General features: G+C 40.3%; 1 protein-coding gene across 7 annotated transcripts in view; it reads left to right on the top strand.

The window, feature by feature from the left end:
• Window positions 1-3,718: 3,718 nt before the first annotated feature.
• Window positions 3,719-20,190, top strand: part of PRRC2A (proline rich coiled-coil 2A) — a 52,741-nt gene continuing 36,269 nt past the window's right edge. For 3 of the 7 annotated variants that reach the window (XM_058168594.1, XM_058168591.1, XM_058168597.1), the window contains exon 1: window positions 3,720-4,011. The gene's annotated coding sequence lies outside the window, so the exon portion shown is untranslated. Of the gene's footprint in view, window positions 4,012-20,190 lie in introns of all 7 variants that reach the window. The other 4 variants (XM_058168593.1, XM_058168592.1, XM_058168596.1 and 1 more) reach the window with 3 other exon arrangements.

The raw sequence follows: 20,190 nt of genomic DNA, 5'->3' as shown, positions 1-20,190 counted from the left end.
CATGACCACCTGGTTCGCTTAACACCATGTGAATGGCTTAATGACCATGGTGACTCAATAAAAATGGTCATAAAATTAAGTCAGGTCACACGGTGGCCTACTTAACAATGGCCACAACTTATGGCCAAAATTCCAGGTTCAACTGTGGTTGTAAATCAAGGACTCCTGTTGTTAAGAGCCGGGAAAATCAGGCAATCCAAGCAATTCAAATGCATGTAAAGGTTTATTGTGAGCATGAGCTCCTACAAGAATCTGAACTACTAACAATCAAAGCAAATTAGTGGTAGGTAAAAGTCAGTGGAATTCAAGGTGAGCTGGAATTAGATCTCTTGTGGGCACGAAGAGATTCACAAGATTCAAGACTGATGAGGCGTTTGACCCCTCCCTCAGGCTCAGCCTGGTCGTCTCCTACATCTTTATTTATTTATTTTTTGTTTACATTTATACCCCGCCCTTCTCCGAAGACTCAGGGCGGCTTACAATGTGTAAGGCAATAGTCTCATTCTATTTGTATATTTTTTTTACAAAGTCAACTTATTGCCCCCCCAACAATCTGGGTCCTCATTTTACCTACCTTATAAAGGGTGGAAGGCTGAGTCAACCTTGGGCCGGGCTCGAACCTGCAGTAATTGCAGGCTCTGTGTTCTAATAACAGGCTTCTCTACTGCCTGAGCTATCCCGGCCCTATTGAAAGCACTGGAGGACGCCGACCTGTGCAATCCTATGCTACACTCGCCAATAATGCAAAGCCTACTATGCACAGCCCAATTAATCTATCCCTATTAAACGAAGCACTGACCAACCCACTTCACTTTTTGAACTTGCACAACGCACCTAGTAACCATGTGGTTGGCTATCAATCAATCAAAATAGAGCTGCAAAAGGACCTTGGAGGTCTAGTCCAAGCCCCCCTGCACACACATGCCTCAACCTCCAAAATGCAATGCATGCCCGGCCCTGTGCATGGGGCCCACCCCGGGCATACGCACGCAGCCCCTGCACGTGCCCCGCACCTCACACATGCACATACGGTCCTCTCACATGCCGCATGCGTGGCAAAGACCCAACAACCAGCTGGCTGGCGGGAGGCGCATGTGCATGTGCATGTGCGGTGCAAATGAACTGGGGTGATGGCTCGCGTGCCCACAGAGAGGGCACTGCGTGCCATTTGTGGCACACGTGCCATAGGTTCGCCATCACGGCCCTATACCATTTCAGATAAGTGGCTGTTCTCTTCCTAAAGGCCCCAGTGACGAAGCCAACTTCTGAAGGCCAATAGCAAATTGTTCTCACTGTTTCTCCTTAATTCCAGGTTGCTTCTCTCCTTGATTAATTGCCATCCATTGTTTCTTGTCCTGCCCTCTGGTTCTTTGGAAACTAAATAACCCCGTCCCCCCAAAAAAACCCTCCTCTTTGTGGCAGTCCTTCAAATACTGGAATACCACTATCATGTCACCCCAACCCTTCTTTTCTATAGACTGGCTAGTGTGCACTGTGCATAAATACAGCCCAGGTCGTATAAAATTGATACCCAGGAGCATTATTCGGGGTTCACACCTAAAGCAAACCAAGGATTATGAACTTGGCTTGCACAGATAACAAATTCACGCACTACTATTATTTCCAACCCTGTTCTCTTCAGCAAGACAACACCGTAACATCTTTATTCAGAATTCGGGGCCTTTTTTCTGAAGCCACTCGGGAGCAAAATATCCACTTGTGCCCCTTTCGCTAACCATGGCAGGAGCTGGGCCTGAGCAAACAGAGTTATTGTTGACATTGTTGTCAACATTGCCCAGGTGAATAGAAGTATATTAGAAACCAAATTATTGAAATACCACTTCAGGTTGAATATTAACCGTGGAGTCCTTGGTGCTCTCAGAGATTGCTTGTTTGCTTGTAGAGATGCCGAACTGATTCCTTTCACTACTTTGGATGACACATATGAAGGCTATTTAACCATTTCAAATATCTAACCCTGCCTCGGATGGCCCAAGTGACATGAAAACACCCTCTTCTTCCTTTTAGCATGCAATGCTTTCTGCACTAACAGAAAGAAAGTCTTTTGTGAATAAACAAGGGATTTTTTTCCTCCCAAAGAATATGCTTATTTGCAGTGTAGATAGTCTGTTCCATATCAGCTGGAATTTAAGGGAACTCCTATTGCAGGGGTCCCCAATTCCTGATCCCCGGACCGGCACCAGGCTGCACCATACCAAAAACCAGGCCATGCAAGCAAGCAAAGCCCCATCCGTGAGATGCAGGCAACACACGAAACCAGAGGTGGGTTTCAGCAGGTTCTGACCAGTTCTGGAGAACCAGTAGCAGAAATTTTGAGTAGTTTGGAGAACCGGTAGTAAAAATTCTGACTGGCCCCACCCCCATCTATTCTCTGCCTCCCGAGTTCCAGCTGATCGGGAGGAAATGGTGATTTTGCAGTAACCTTCCCCTGGAGTGGGGAGGGAATGGAGATTTTACAGTATCCTTCCCCTGCGACACCCACCAAGTCATGCCACATCCACAAAACCGGTAGGAAAAATTTCTGAGATCCACCACTGCACGAAACCATTCGCTCTCCAGTCCATGGAAAATCTTTCTCCACAGAACCGGGCCCTGGTGCCCAAAAGGTTGGGGGCCACTATCCTGTTAGGTTAAAAAAAAATCAGGAGTCTGGTAGCAACTTTTCCAACTAACCCCTATCAAAAGACAAGCTGTCGAGAGACGATAAATTTATGCCTTTTAATGAAGTGGTACACTATACAAGTAGAGGGGCGCGGTGGCTCAGTGGCTAAGGCACTGAGCTTGTTGATCAAAAGATAAGCAGTTCAGCAGCTCGAATCCTTAGTGCCGCGTAAAAGGGTGAGCTCCCTTTACTTGTCTCAGCTTCTGCCAACCTAGCAATTCGAAACCACATAAAAAATGCAAGTAGAAAAATAGGGACCACTTTTGGTGGGAAGGTAACAGCGTTCTGTGCGCCTTCGGTGTTTAGTCATGCCGGCCACATGACCACAAAGACGTCTTCGGACAGCGCTGGCTCTTCGGCTTTGAAACGGAGATGAGCACCGCCCCCTAGAGTCGGGAACAACTAGCACATATGTGCGAGGGGAACCTTTACCTTTACCTTACACTATACAGGTAGTCCTCAACTTACAATTCATTTAATGATCATTCAAAATGACAATGGCATTGAAAGAAGTGACTTATGATCGTTTTTCACACTTATGACCATCGCAGCAATGGTCTTGTGATCAACATTCAGACACTTGGCAACTGGGGGGGGGTTGCAGTATCCCAAGGTCACGTGATCACCTTTTGCAACCATCTGACAAGCAAAGTCAATGGGGAAGCCAAATTCACTTAACGAACCACATTACTGAACAACTGCAGTGATTCACTTTACAACACGTAGCAAAAAAAGCTCATAAAAGGGGGCAAAATTCCCTTAAGAACTGCCTCTCTTAGCAAAATAAATGGTGAGGGGGAGGCTCAATTGTGGTCTTAAGTCGAGGACTACGTGTAGTCAAAAAAAAAAGGTGCTTTTAAATTACCCAGTTTTTTTTCTTGCCACCATAGACACACGTCTCTCAGAATGTCTGCCGTTAAATTTAGTTTGCAATATTTTTATTTTTTGCAATCAAGAATGCAAAGAACCTTCCGTGCGCCGCAGGCTGACACGTTCTGACACAGATCTTGCCCCGCCATTAACCCACGTCCACAACTCAAGACAACTCCACAATCTGCTTCACGATTCCTTTCCTCCGGGTTTTCTCCCCTTAGCCCCTCCTCTTACAACAGCGTAAGGGGCGTGGCTTCGCGCCGCCGCCGGGGCCTGAGACCCGGATGGCCGTTTAGTCGGTGCTTAGACGCCGAGGCTGCCACATCGGGCCTTGGACAAATTACAAAGCCGGGGGAGGGGGTTAACGTAATCTGCCTCCATCCTCCGCCTTGGACTCCCTTCCGCCCCCGGGAAGCTCGTATCCGGAAAGAGCGGACCGAGCCCGATCCGACGAGGTGGGTATCGGCCTGGTTCGTTCTCAGCAAGCCTGTTTTTGCCAGCTCCTAAGAAAGCGGTATTGGTGCGAGATGGGAGAATAGGTCGGGTTGAGCCGGTTAGAACGTTCAGGCCTCCGCCATCTTGTCCCCTGCTTCATCCTTCTCGATAACTCGAACCAAACCGAATCCGCAGCCATCCGCCTCTCGGGCCCCGCTCTCCTTTCTCCTGAACCGGCCTTGCCCTCCCCGGAGCGTTGCCCCTTGTTGCTGCTGGTGGGTATTTTGCCCCCCCTCCCCGGTCGAGGGCAGCTGGGCGCGTACTTGCTCTCCCCAACGGAGCAGCCTCCGAAGGGAGAAGAAAGGATGCTTGCAAAAAAAGAGAGAGAGAGAGAGAGAATTTTCCACCAGGCCTTCTCCCAACCCACCCCTGGAGTGGGTCCCCGTCCCCCCCACCTCTGGCGAAAATCCGCGGGTGGGCGCGGGGCGTCGCTCAGAAAGGCCGACCCGCAGGCCTTTTTTTTTTTTTTAAAGAGCTTCAGAGTTCAGTTATGACCCAGTTTTAAGACAACCCCCCCCTCACTCCCTGCTCCATTTTACCACACGCCAGGTAATTCTTGGGGTGGGGGGCGCTTTGAAGAAGGTGTGACTGGGGGAGGGCGAGGCAAGAAGCTCCAGGGTCTCCCCGGGACAGCTGTTTGGAGGACACCCCCCCACATACACACACACACACCATAATTGTCCAGTAGCCATCGTTTGTTGGGGTCCCTGAAGGGCTTTTTACATTTGGGGTGGGGGGGGCACAGCAAGGTCGGGCCTCTGGAATGGAAGGAAACGCCAAACCCAAAGATGTCTTTGGGGGGGATTTTCTCCCCCCCCCCCCCATCCTGCCTGGTTTTAGTATAATTTGATAAAAAGGCTCCTGGCCAAAGCCCTGAAAAGGGTTTTTTTTTTAAAAGGGGTGGGGGAGAGAGAGAGAGAAAGGTGTTTTGTTTTTAATTTTCCTTTGCTTTTTATTTCTCAAGGAAGCTGCCCCTTGAAAAGAGGCGGGGGGGGGTGTCTGTCTGTCCTGCTTGGGGTTTGAGGATGTGCTTGGGCTCCCCCTTTGTAACCTCGCCATTATTTCCCCCAACCCTTTTGCAGGAGGAAAAAAAAAATGGGTGGAGAGGGTTTTGGATTTTGAAGTCCAAAATGGGGGGGTGGGATGAAAAGGGGAGAGAGAGAGAGAGAGAGAGAACAAGTCCTTCTTTACACACACACACCCCTCCCCCCCCCAAAAAAAAGCATATTTTCAGTGTAGTGGTCTTGACATTCAAGGAGCTGAGAGATGCTGCTGTTAACAGGAGAGGGAATCAGCTGGGGCCTTTGCTATTTTCTTAAAAGAAGCAAATAATAATAATCAGGAGCTGCTAGAAAATCCAGATAACTGAATGGGAAGGATAGTTGGGGGTTTTTTTATAAAAAAAAAACTGCTCCCCCCCCGTTTAAAAAAAAAGCTTGATCATTGCAGTTCCCCTGCAGGATGCAGGCTAAATTGTTTATTTCTTTTCAATCTGATCTTTCGGTAGTAAGGTTTAAAATATGGAGGAATGGGAAGGAAGGAGGTGTGGCAGGTGTTTTAATAATGATTTAGGCAGGGCTAATATTTGAAGAGATCAACCGTCCAGCTTTCCCACTGTCTGCTTTAATATTGCTGTAAATGGGGGTGGGGGAATGGTGCTTTTCAGTTTGTTCAGGGACAGTTCTCTTAATGCAAGGTAGTCTTGAGATAATTGTGAAGTTACAGCCATGTTAATTGTGAGATGGGCTGTTGGGTTTATATAAAAGAATGTTTTATTGCAGTTAAAAATCTGAATCCTGTTTTAAAACCAGGTGCTACAATTCCTTATGCTGTACTGGGGTGACACTAAACAGCAGCATGTTAGTATTGGAATGCAAGTATATATTCCTTAAATCTAGTTAATGGAGAATCTGTTTAGAGAGGATAAATATATCACTTTGGGGGGGGGAGAACTTAAATGAGGGGCGTGCCTTTGGGGAAAGAGAGTGGCTAGTTAATCTAAGTCTTCCTTTTTTTATTGCATTCTAAACACAAAATCAATTGTTTGAGGGGGAGAATTCCCTTGTCATCTGTGGTTAGTAAATATTAATGGGTCCTTGTGGTATGTGTATTCCATTTGGAGGGCATTTTTTTTAGTGCCACAGCCAGAATTAATTTAGCTTAAATGCTAAATTTGAATTTCCCATCAGTGTGGCTAGAGAGTGGGTGATGGTAATTCGAGGGTGTATTCTGACACAAAAAGAGCTAATATGGCTTCCTTACATTTTTGAACTGTGATTCTCTGAATGAAGTGTTTTCCAAAATAAAGGGTGCCTCCAAAAAAATTGGACTATGGTTAAGTCTAAGGTAGCTTTTTGATTAATGTCTTGAAAATCCTTGTTAGGTTTACTGTGATCAGAAGATTAGAATGCATGATTTCAGTGAAATATTTGAAAATGAAACATACAAATCTTGCATTTCAGGGTTACTGGGATTTGATACAATTTGCATATCTCTGAATTTCAAATGCTTTTCATACAAATTTTCAAACAGTTTCTGATGCTAGTTGTGAGGAAGAGTAAGATTGTGTCCTGTTTCTCCCTCCCCTTTCCCTGATAGTCTTGAATTTCAGTATTTACACATGTTTTGGGATTAAATGCAAAGGAAGGGTTTAAGATGAGGCGGTGGCTATTTGTTTCTCTGTTTGGTTCATAACCAAAATGGTTGTTGCAGAAAGACATTTTTATCCAATGCTTTTCTATTCCAGAAGTGGAATTTAGATTATTGCTTTTTTGTTGAAATTGCATCTACTTTCAGATCTGGGATTATTTTTTATTTGTTGTAGAGGGAGGGGGCTAATTAAGTATTAGCATAGTGCTAGTGAAGGGTTTCTTTAAAACATATTCCACTAATGCAGTTTTGAGATTCTGCAGATAAATTGGATATATTAATAATTAATGATAGCTGATTCGGTATCAGGGTGCCTTTGAAACAATATTTTTTCTCCTTCCAACACAGTTAAAATATAATTTGAGGTTTTTTTATCGCTTGAATTATTAAATATCCAGATTTATAAACTTGCCTAAACATGTAGTTTTCTAATAAATGAATATCCAGCTGATTTATGATACATGACTAGTCAGTATTCTAAAAGACAGTGCCCAAAGAAATGCTGCATGAATAATGGATAAAAAATTATCAGCTGCTACTAGTAGGAGTGCTATTTTTAAATCTCCATTGGGTTGTTTTCACCCAGGTGCCATTATATCTGGTTGTGCAGTGCTGGGGGAATTGAACATCTTAGCTATGCATTATGTAGTGAAAACACAATGAGGGCTGTGGTATTAGATATCCTTTCAGAAGATTAAGCAGCATGACACAACCTTGTTGAGACATAAATGTAATATTACCTTTAGAATCCTGCTAAAAGAAGAAACAGAAAATTTCATATGGCTGAAATGCAAAAATGTGCTCTTTTGGCATAAAGTAGCTGAAATGATTTCCAGGAGATGCATTTCTTAATACATACATTGGGTACTTTGCATAGTGAGTTAATACAATATTAATCTGCATGTTAAATCATTTGCAGACAGTTGCCCTGGTAGATTTTGTGAGTATCTCCACAGTCAAATAGCTGCTCTACAGCACTTCAAGGTTTAATCCAACCGTAGATAGATATTATCAATAATGGTGGTCAACTATATCTCAGAAGTAGGGTTGTCTTTAGATTCCTTGTTTCCCATTAAATCAGTGCTATTGACAATTACTTCAGTGCATAATAAAAACTTTGGGGTAACAGTAAACCTAATCTTACATTTTCTGCAGCATTAAATAAGGTAAATGATAATTAAACATTGTATTATATGTAGAGAGGAATAGAGCATCCTTTAAAACATTTCATTCAATATTGGATCTATTTTTATATTTGACTATCATCTTGTTTAGATCTATTTTTGTTGAAAAGAGGCATCTCAAAAGTATTTTAAAGTCTTAAATAATATTTATTAATTAATGTGAATGTTGGTGACCTAGACTAACCACTGGTAATTAACAGTGGTTAGAACAGTATCTTAATCATATAGTATTCTTTAGCCATCTATCGCTATAGCAACACTTTGGAAGTAGGCTCAAATATATAATTGGGATTTAGATGTTAGAGGCCTTGACTGTGACATGAGCCTTGATATTGGATTAATCACCACTAAAATCATCTATATATTAATTAACCTAAAGTCAAAGACTTGGTCCTGTTTCTCTCCTCCATCTCATTTTGCAATAACTTAATTATATTTTCAAGTTTGGCATTTGAAGAGGTTAAAGTTCAGTACCAGATTCCTACCCTATGAATTTTGGTTGAGGAACAAATTTCATATAGTTTACTGTTGCACAGGAAGATGTGATAGGCAACAGTTTGGATGTTGAAACAATTTGTCAATGATGCCACCAGCATGGTTCATTTTTGGCAGTAGCTTAGATATATGATGGCCAGGGAAGCTTTGTGTGTGGTCCCATTTAACTAGCTTTCAGGACCTTGCTGTGTGGGAACTGCTTTAGTTTAGTACTGATAAGGAGTACTGTACATACTTCTATAGTGCTGCCACATGCAAAAGCAATTGTATCTTTTTTTCTCTCTCTCTGAAGTAGTAGTAGTATTTTCTTTGTGCCTGGTTTTGTGTGAAAGACCTGTGCAATTGTGGCGTTTTGTTGTACACTGAGTGTTTGTGTACACTGGATACAGTTCTGCTCATGCAGAGGTACTGTCAAAAATCAGATGTTTTATGCCAGCTTCTTAGCCACTCAGAGTCACTTCAAACCGTGAGATGGGGGGGATAAATTTAGTAATAATAATAATAATAAAACTTGTATTTAAAACTTGAACGTTTTGCTTAGAATAAATTAATCCAGCAACATAAAAGTTCAGCATTCTTATATTTTGATTCTGTGATCCAAACAGAACTTTTGAAATGTGAAATATAAATGTGAGTGATCTATATTCATTTTACCCCCGCATCATTTTTTAAAAAATTGTAGTACACAAACACAAACAAGTTGGTATGAAATACAGCAGCAGAATGATTAGCAATGGATGATAAAATGTTATGCCATTGTTTTATGATCTGCAGTGGCTGAGTTTAATTTAATGGTCTGCACTATGCTGTAATTTAATTTTGCTGTGTTTTTTTTTAATTGAGGGGAAAAGTAATGCTATTTCTCATTCTGCTAAAAACCAATATGCGAGCTTTGAGAATTGATGGGACAGCAATACAGGTAGTCCTCATTCAGTGACTGCCTCATTTAACAGCTCTTATAGTTATAACAGTGGTGAAAAAGCAGTTTAATGACCAATCCTTACATGTAGAGCTTTTGCAGGCCTGTAAAGCAAAGGAAACCTGAAGTAAGACCATGAGCACAGTTGGTTTTCATTTAGTGACTGTTTCACTTAATGGCTGAGTTGCCAGTCCCAATTGTGATTCCTAAACGTGGATGAGCTGTATAGCAGAGTCCTATTTTTCCTAATATAAAGGAAAATCAGACTGGACATAGATGCTGACTCTGTAAATAATTCCTCTTGGCTTTGCTTTTATAAAATCAGATTATTATTATTTTTGCAGTATTCAGAAATGTAGGTCTACATTTTGGCCTTGGCTTGTGGACAGATTGCATTAAAAATAAAAACCTGAAGTTTGCCAAGTTGTGGCAAGATTTTGCAAACTGAGATTGGAAATTTCCACTTCATTGCATGTCAGAGGAGGGCAAAATTAGGGAACCCTAACTCCGCAACTGAAACTGAAATCACAGGAACAAATGGAGGGGAGACATTTAAGTTTTTTTAAAAATGCTAGCAGATTGTACCTTCAGTATATATATTTTTCTGTGGCTTAGGCTCTGTGTGGAATGATTCTGGGATAAGTATAGCTACATGTTTTCAATTAAAATCTAAAGTTTTGATTTAAGAGGTTAAAACTAGTAATAATATAAACTTTGATTAGAAAATGACATATTCTGTGAAACATTATAGTTTTTGCATCTTTCAGGATTGAGTCTAGTTTATGTGACTGTTGATATGTAACCAAACATTGGCACAATTACCTCAGCATAATTAAATGTGATTTCCCAGGAAAATATCACATAGGCTGGGTGATCTAGCAAGCACAGCTTTCCAAATGCTTTTGATAGACGTCCCTCACATTACTATAAACTCAGCAGATGAAAGATAAAAATATATTTTCTTAAGCGCCAGGAATTAGTCAAGGAGTCCTCAACCACAATTGAGCCCAGAATTTCTGTGGCTGAGCGAAACATTCGCTAAGTGAGTTTTGCCCAATTTTATGATCTTTCTTGCCACAGTTAAGTGAATCACTGCAGTTGCTAAGCCAGTAACACGGTTGTTAACTGAATCTGGCCTTCCCATTGACTTTACTCATCAGAAGGTTGCAAAAGGTGATCACTATGACCCCAGGATGCTGAAATTGTCATAAATATGAACCAGTTGTCAAGCATACAAATTTTAATTGCATGACTAGGGGATGATGGTCATCCCCGTGGTCATATGACAATGGTTGTAAGTGTGAATGATGGTCATAAGTCACTTTTTTCAGTGCCGCTGTAACTTCAAACGGTCACTAAACGTACTGTTACAAATCATGAACTATCTGTAGAATTTAAATAACCGCTTCTTGCAAAGGACTGATATAAGACTTTTGCTGAAAACACCAAATAATTATAGGTGGATGGAACCAAAAGGATCTGTCCTACCTGAAGGATACCCGATTAAACAAATCTAATAATTGAAAAAAAAATGTCTGATTTTTTTTTTTTTTACATTTCTAATTTTCTGTCTTTTTTATGAAGAGGTTGCGCATATATGTATGTATGTATGTATGTAGGTCGGTCTTTGGTTATTCGGGTTTTCTCCCGCGTAAAATTGGAAGTGTCTTGGCGCCGTTTCGACAAAGTCTCATTCATCATCTTCAGGCTTCAGCTTCGTGCTTCTGGGAGCAAGCACGAAGCTAAAGCCTGAAGATGACGAATGAGACTTCGACGAAACGTCGCCAAGACACTTCCAATTTTACGCGGGAGAAAACCCGAATAACCAAAGATCTACATATAAACACCCGCGAAAACCTCAGAAAACATATATATATAATTATTATTAGTAGTAGTAGTAGTATGAGCAAAAAAAGTAGATTAAATAAAATTATACATCTCTAAAATAGTGCCTATATTTCAATAAAAGCAAAAATAAAATACACATTTCCGTCGTTTCCTTTCCTCCCCCTCCAAAAAAAGTAACCCTTTAATGCAGATATTCTGAAAGAAATCTAAGCTAGCAGAGACCACCTAGGGAGAAAAATATTGAAGTTAAGACAGATTTCTGGATTGAAAAATGATTCAGTGTATGTGTCAGGAGAAAAACAAGTTCCAAAAAGCCTTCAGAAAACAAATAAAGCTGCCAATATAATAATGCCTTTCAGAGGAAGTAATGGGTACAAACAAACATACTTTGAATATTGCAAACAATACTGAAGTCATATCTTAGACAGGGTATTTTTGAGTTGGAAAAATGTACAGGTAGTTCTCGACTTACAACCACAATTGAGCCCAGAATTTATGTTGCTTAAGTGAGAAATTTGTTAAATTGAGTTTTGCCTCATTTTATGACAACTCTTTTCCCATTTGTTAAGTGAATCAATGTAGTTGTTAAATTAGTAACACGGTTGTTAAATTAATCTGGCTTCCCCATTGACTTTGCTTATCAGAAGGTCGCTAAATGGTATCACATGACCCCAGGACACTGTAACCATCATAAATACACTCCAGCTGTCAGTTGTCTGGATGTAAATCACGTGACCATGGGGATGCTGCAATGGTCATAAGTGTGGAAAATGGTCACAAGTCACTTTCTTCAGTGCCGTTGTAACTTTGATCAGTCACTAAATGAACTGTTGTAAGTCAAGGACTACCTAAATACTAGAAACCATGAGGGTAATTGGTAGATTTGGGACAGATGAAAAGGAAGTATTTTTTTTTTCTGCATGAAGAATGAGGACCAACAACTTAAATAATTTTAAAAAGGTATCAGGATCCAGAATGGGCTACAGATGGTATTTGTGTAATATCTCCAGTGTAAGAAGCCATAGGACTCCCATTTGAGTTGCTACAGAACATAAATGAATGATCTTGCACTCTTGTGACTGGAGTGGAATACCAGAACAAGTGCTGGATTAAATAAATCTAGTTTTCAGGTTTGTTCTGATCCAACAGGGGTATGTTTTCATGCTTGTGACATTCAAATGATAGTCAGAAACCCTAGTTTTGAGATGCCCTTTAAAAATATTAAAATTATTTTGGTTCCTCTGTCCACCCACACATATATTTTTCACAGTTGTGCATCTCCAAAAAACTAATCTCATTATACCAATCACCTATGCTTTTTTCTTTTTCTTTCCAGTTTTATTTTATTTTATTGCAGTAATGCTTTGCAATATGCTCTTTTTCCCCCCCTAATTCATTTATAACATCACTTTCATTTGCCAGAAGATGAGCTAACCCCATCGCCATCAAATTAGCAGGTGGTGGAAGAATAAAAAGTTAATTTGTGCTATTTACAGGATGCAGTAGTGAGAATTAACATTCCCAAGCATATGCAGTTTGCTTAGTGTGTAGAATATTTGAGTTTGTTCCTATAACAGCAGCCAAAATAGAGCAAATTAAGGATTTTCAAACTGTCCAATCGCCACGAGTACTAATAAGTCACTTACGTAATAAAGGTTGAGCATTTGAAGAAATTCAGCTTTTAATATTGGAAATCAAGGAGGAAAGATATTCAACTATAGGAAGAACAACAGTTCTTCTTGAGTTTATTTGCAGCCATGGAATATAGCTGCATTCTTTGTGAAATCCTTTGAATCCTCTCAAAAACAGAAATTATCTCTTATTCCATAAATGCAGCACTGAAAACCTCACTAGAATAGCTGCCATAATTAACTTATCTTGTGACTGCCAAGTATAGTTGCGAATGTGAGGATGCTTTCACATCAGATTAACAATGTATTTTCTTTAGGGAGTAGTTTTGTTTATTTTCTTTTTCAGTTGCAAAATTAAGAGTATGTCCAATCTAGCAAATTACATCCCTCTTAAATTCGGAGGAGGTCTGTAACTTGATATATAGTAGCTGCCCCCAAGCTTCTGAGCTGTGTTCATTGATCAGCTGATTTGGGTACTACCAACTCTCCCCTTCCTGGTAGGCTGGACTTCTGAAGCAGCTCTCCCTACTTTCATCACCCTTGCAGAAATACGATGACAGCTCATTGAGAAAGAACCTGTTTACATACCAATATCATCCCCTTATCTAAGTAGAGATTGTAAACTGAAATAACCTCTGCCTCTGATCAGCTGCCCTGGACAGTAATCATCCCTGGGCTACAGAACTGGTTGCGTAGTCCCCCACAGAACAACATCCTACATTGGGACTGAATTCCACCCAATAGCAAGTGGGAAGGGCCACTGTCAGTTGCAATAGTTGAACTTGGTTAGAGTTAGAATAACTTTATTGTCACTTTAATCTGCATACGTTAAATGAAATTTTGTTGCATACAACTCTCAAAGATTAAGTTAACTGGGTCACTTGACTCTACATAAGCCAGTTTAGTACAGGCAGCCCTCAACTTGCGACCACAATTGAGCCCAAAATTTATGTCGCTAAGTGAGAAATTTGTTAAGTGAGTTTTGCCCCATTTTACGACTTTTCTTGCCACGTTTGTTAAGTGAATCACTGCAGCGGTTAAATTCGTAGCCCAGTTGTTAAGTGAATCTGGCTTCGCCATTGACTTTGCTTGTCAGGAGATCACAAAAGGACATGACCTCGGGACATTGTAACCGTCATAAATGTGAGTCAGTTGTCAAGCATCCGAATGTAAATCACATGACCATGGGGATGCTGTAATGGTCATAAGTGTGAAAGATAGCCATAAGTCCCTTTTTTCAATGCTGTTATAACTTTGGTCACTAAGCGAACTGTTACAAGTCAAGGACTACCTATACAGGTAGTCTTCAATTTATGATCATTCAAAGTTATGATGGACTGTTAAAAAGCTACTTACAACCTACCCCCAAAGTTATGATTGCTGTTGTCCCCCCCATGGTCATGTGATTGCATTTCTGGCAGCCGGCTCACGTTTACAACATTCTGCAGTCATGTGACTGCAATTTGTAATGTTTTTGCCTGTTTCTGGCAAAAGAAACACAAACCCATTTGGAAGAATAGATTTATAAAAATGATTGTAAAATCAAGTCTGGTTCCAGACTCCCATTGTGTTCATAAGTCAAGGACTATCTATAGGGCAATTGTCTCTACCCTGTTTCTTGCTCACTGAGATTGTTATTGTCCATGCTGAAATCTTGCTGAGCAATATTGTTGCTATTGAACTTGTTTTATTGCCAAGTGAAAGTTGAAGTGTTTTAGTGTCCCAGACTACTCCTTTGTCCTCCTTTGACCTCAGTCCTGCACCTGTCACTGAGCCCTTGTCCATCATTTCAAGTTAGATCCGCTGATCTTGGCGTCAGAGAACTAACCAAGGGTGTGCCATTGAAGTGTCCCACAAGCAACTTAGAGATACTTGTGCTTTGCTACCTCCAATAGTGTGTGTTAGGGATAGGATAACTGCAAATCAGTATTGCTTGTATTTTTTTTTCTTAAATTATGTTTATACGTGCTTATATACAACACCTTTAGTTTTGTTGTTTAAAATGAACATATGGAATTGATACAGATAAATAAAAATAGTTGTGCCAAATTCTAGGTTGATTTAATTTATGACAATAGAGGAGAAAATCATTTGAGGAAATACAGTATAAATGTCATCAATTTTATTAGTTTTTATCTTTTTAAATTTATGTTGCTGACTAAAAAAAGCAACTGAGCAGCATATAAATTGCAGAAAAATTAAATGAATTTTAGAAGAGGACATATGTATAGATGAAATATTTCATCTATAAAAACATTTGCCAGACCTATTCTTGAATACAGCTCATCCGTCTGGAACCCATACCACATCTCTGACATAAACACAATAGAACGAGTCCAGAAATATTTCACTAGAAGAGTTCTTCACTCCTCCGAAACAACAAAATACCTTATACTGACAGACTTGAAATCCTGGGATTAGAAAACTTACAACTCCGTCGACTTCAACATGACCTGTGTTTAACACACAAAATCATCTATTGCAATATCCTTCCTATAAAAGACTACTTCAGCTTCAATTGCAATATTACAAGAGCAAAAAATAGATTCAAGCTAAATGTCAATCGCTTCAAACTTGATTGCAGAAAATATGACTTCTGTAACAGTTGTTAATGCTTGGAACTCATTACCTGGCTCCATAGTCTCTACTCAAAATCCCAAAATCTTCAACCAAAAACTGTCTACTATTGACCTCACCCTATTCCTGAGAGGACTGTAAGGAGCGTGCATAAGAGCACAAATGTGCCTACAGTTCCTGTCCTATTGTTCCCTTAATTCTATCCAATTAATATAGTTGATGCATAATTTTAATTATATCTATATATATATTCTTCAAGATATGCTGTTTTATCTATGACATTTGTTTGTGTATACTGTTGTGACAAAAATAAATAAAAATAAAAAATGCAAACATTGTACAAAGTACATGATTAATCATATATTTGTAAGGCAAATTACCTTTATTATCATAAGACAAACTATAGACACAGAGATATTTGCTGGGTTTGGGTATTGTGCTGGACCAGTGGCCTGCAACCTTTTGAGCACCAGGGACCGCTTCTGTTGTGAGAGTTTTTCCCATGGACCAGAGGGGGCATGGTTTTGCGTGCTGCCTACATCCCGCGGATGGGGCTTTGCTTGTTTGTGCGGACCAGTTTCTGGCATGGCACAGACCAGTGCCGGTTCATGGGCCAGGGATTGGGGACTCCTGTGCTAAGCCACTGTGTCATGCAGCATTATAGGCAAGGCAATGCCTAAAATACTTTCCAATCAAATATGGTACAAAAAATTTACTTGGTTGCATCTCAATTGCTAGACTCTTATGGAATAGATGGGTTGGACGACTGTTTTTCTGATGTAATTTTAGTTTTTAAAGGTTAGTAAATGATAAATCTAAATGCAGATTTAAATATTTAATTTTGGTTTTTTGTAATGTAGAGCTGTTTATAGAAGCCAGGATTCACGTAGTTGATTTAAAACAAAGAATGGGATTGAGAATATTCTGTGTTGAGATTAAATATCTTTATATGTATCAGGAGGTACTATTTAATTAGGTACTAAATGAAATATTAATCATTTGTATCAGATCTTCAGTATTTGGAGTTTACATGAATTTCTATACATGGAACCTCACTTAAATACCGAACCATTGTCTAGTTGGAGAAATCCTGATAATTACATATTGAGTAATAATGTACTCTAAAATGACGATTCCATGCATATATTATCATACATGATTTTCTATCTCTCTCAGTGAAGAAATTAGATTCTCCAAATATTTTGTGTAAAGGCATCATTGCTAACATGATAGTAATGTTAAAAGAGATTTACAGAATGAGAATTTATGGATCGCAACCAGGAGAACCGTGGGATAATTTTGAAATGGCCTTGGGATGCCAGTAAAAGTTTATTTACAAGCACTTAATCATTTTAATTAGTTATTAGCAAATAAGCAATTGAATTTGACAATTGCACAGCTGTGTATTTCATTTTCTTAGTATCTTCCACCACAGTGGAAAATATTGTAATAAAGTATCAGAAGGCAAGAATGTTACCAGGTATAATAATTGTTTAACTTATAAATCATTATTGTTCTTATCTGAATACAGTAACTACAGTATTCTGGGTAGTAAACCTCTGATAGAACTACTTCAAAGGTTAGGGAGCAGGATTGATAATCATGAATTGATTTTTGTTTATGAATCATGTGTTATCCATCACACCTAGATGATCAAGGATAGGTTTTTTCCTCTCTTTAAGGTAGCAAGTTATACTTCTGGGGAATATTTAGTCCAGTCTGTAGGCTAAACTGAGACAATTGCAGTTTCTAGAAATATAAATTGATTCCCACTCATATTCCACTTCTTCACTTTTTTTAGGGCAATGGCTATATAGATTTCATAAATACACATTTTATTGGCTATAACAGGGGGCCACGGATCAGCATCGGTCCATGGACCATTAGGAACCGGGCCATGCAAGTGAGTGAAGCTTTGTCTGTGCATGCACGGGATCTAGGTAGTGCATGAAACTAGTCCGTTCTCACACACGCAGACACACCGGATTGTGGAAAATTTGTTTCCCACGGAACCAGTCCCTGGTGCCCAAAAGGTTGGGGACCACTGGCCTATAGCAAAGAGTCCAATGTGGAATGCAAGCTAGGATAATTGGTTAACTTGCAAATTCTCAAGTAAAATCTGGCTTTTCCCACAAGAGGTAAATAGAATTTTCCAATCACGCTCATAAATATCTCCCAGGCCCCTTTGTACAACTACATATGAAAAAATGATGGGTTTATAGCATTAGCAAGATTGGATTAGATGACTTCCAAAATCAGTTTCAGTTCTGATTCTTCTCAGAGGTTTTATGAGCAAGTGTCACAGTGGTGCTGAACCAAAAAGACACGAATCCATTTCCTTTGTTCGATTCATGTACTTCAGGAAGAAAAACAGAAAAATAGCTAAGTAATTAGGTAATTGATGCTTTGGGAAAATGTAGTCCATTAATTTCCAAAAAAGGGTTGAGCAATCCATTGGCTGAATGCAGTCATCTAGCATCCCACAATGATACCACTGAAATTTTGTAGTAAAATAATGTATTTTTAGACCTGTTTGCTTGCTTGTTTGTTTGGCAGAGGTTTAAAAGCCACAATAGAATGGTTTGTCTTTTGGAATAAGCCCAATCTCATTGGTACTCTAATTCTGTCCCCCCAAAATATTGGCTGAAGAAATACATGATGCCCTTCTTAGTGGCATCCCAGAATAATTGGATGATTGAGTTGCAGCCCCTAGCTCTTATACACTGTTCATCTCTGTCCTAAATCCATCCCCGAAAAGTATTTCTAATTCTGCATATATACAAGTTTTGCTGTTTGGGTTATTTAGAAGTTTAAAGCAACAACGTAGTAATCTAAGAGAAAGAGAAATTAATAATTAATGACATAGACGTTAAGCCTTTAACTGCAAAGAGTCCAGTAGTGCTGTATAGTTCACAGTGAAACTCAAATATATGTAAACTATTACAATTCTTGTGCTTTTAATTGGAACCTTAGGGATACTTTAGTGAGACACAACAATGCTTGCTTTATTCTTTAAGTGAAATTATCTTGACTGGAATTTTCATTGATAAGGCATATATGTGGATCACCCATATTCCTTGTAGGGAATGGGATGCCCAAGAAATTACTGGTTATGGCAGGATCCAGTCTGTGTTGGTTACCAGGACCAGAGGTTTTGTCTTCTGAGCTTTCTGACTCGTGCTGGAGCCCATCCTCGGGGAACTTCTATCTAGCAGAATGTGTGCTGTTTTGTGTGTGAGATTTGTATGGTGCTTGTTGAAGTTGTATGTGCAACTTCAAGAGAGGATGGGCTCCAGCACGAGTCCAAAAGCTCAGAAGACTAAATCTCTGGTCCTGATGACCGACCCAGATTGGATCCTGCAACGTTATCCTGGGACACGTATATTTGCCTTCGTTCATTGGTTGTCCTTGGGTTAAAATCATTAGTTCATTGACCAGGAAGTGCTGGGGAAGCCAACAGGGAAGATCACTGACCTAAGCCTCCTCCATCTGCGTATCCTTCCACAACCCCTCTGCCATTCTCACACCCCCACCCCACCCCCAAGGCTTCCCCACATACACCACCCCTGAGCCTTGTCAGGCACCCTTGCACATTCCTTCACACCCTTCTCTACCTGCCAGCAGCCACTTGCCTGCCTGCCTGCTTGCAGACCATTTGATGCAACTTCCTACCAGCTTCCCCATTAACTTGGTTGTGGGAAGCCAGCAAGGTATTGCCCACATGATGACTATGTTAACAGCAACTGAGACTGCTGGGATTGCCATCGCTAAATAATATGGTTGCCCTCTATGACTACATTTTTTTAGTGATGGAAATTCTGGTTCCAATTGACATTGTAAGTCGAGGATTACATATATCATTATTGTTGTTCTTATTTGCTATCAGTTGATGCAATTGAAAATGTAGGGGCCACCTTATTGGATGGCATTCCTCCTCCCTTGAGTGTTTGACCCTGATGGCCAAAATGAGTAAGCAATTAACACACATTTCGTTATTGCTAAATTGTAAAATCAGTAGGTCAAGCTGATAGAAGGCATTTATAACTAGAGCTGTTGGTCAGTCTCATGCCTCTTCCTTGGTTGCTTGTTTTGCCAACCTGGGTGCACTTCTCCATGGAGAAAATTGTGTTAATACAGGTTGATTACAAGTTGATTCAGAGGCCCTGGTTTTCAGCTGTTGCTTAATACCAGGTCATTAATCGTTTCCCTCATCCGCCATTTGATCTGATCTGTACAGGTAGTCCTCGGCTTACAACAGTTCACTTAGTGACCGTCCAAAGGAACAGTGGCATTGAAAATGTGACTTACGAACGTTTTTCAGTTATGACCTTTGCAGCATCCCCGTGATCAAAATTCAGATGCTTGGCAACTGGTTTATATTTATGACTGTTGCTGTGTCCTGAGGTCATCATGTGATCCCCTTTTGTGACCTTCTGATAAGCAAAGTCAATGGGGAAGCCAGTTTCGCTTAACAACCAGGTTATACTAACGTACCGACTGCAATGATTCACAAATGTCTCACTTAACAGAAATGTTGGGCTCCATTGTGCTTGTAAGTTGAGAACTACCTGTATTACCAAGATCTGGCTGAGTCGAGAGTGTGGCATCAGCCAAGATCCAAGGGCAGCATCTGGGGTTTGCCAGTTGCACTCTGGGAATCTCTTATGGCTTTCAGGGGCATTGCTCTGCAGTGCCCCTGAACTTGCCGGCTGTCAGATCCTGTTCCTTAAGTTGGGCTCTAGGGATCAGTTGAGACTGTTACTACTGTACCAGACTCCCAGTTGGGTAGCAACTTCCCTGCCTGAACTGCTTGACTGTGTCTTGAATTTGGCAGTG

The sequence above is a fragment of the Ahaetulla prasina genome, chromosome 2 (genome assembly GCF_028640845.1).
Source record: "Ahaetulla prasina isolate Xishuangbanna chromosome 2, ASM2864084v1, whole genome shotgun sequence".
NCBI classification, from domain to species: Eukaryota; Metazoa; Chordata; class Lepidosauria; order Squamata; family Colubridae; genus Ahaetulla; species Ahaetulla prasina.
Note: the sequence above shows the minus strand (reverse complement) of the source record. Positions and strands in the feature narration are given on the sequence as shown.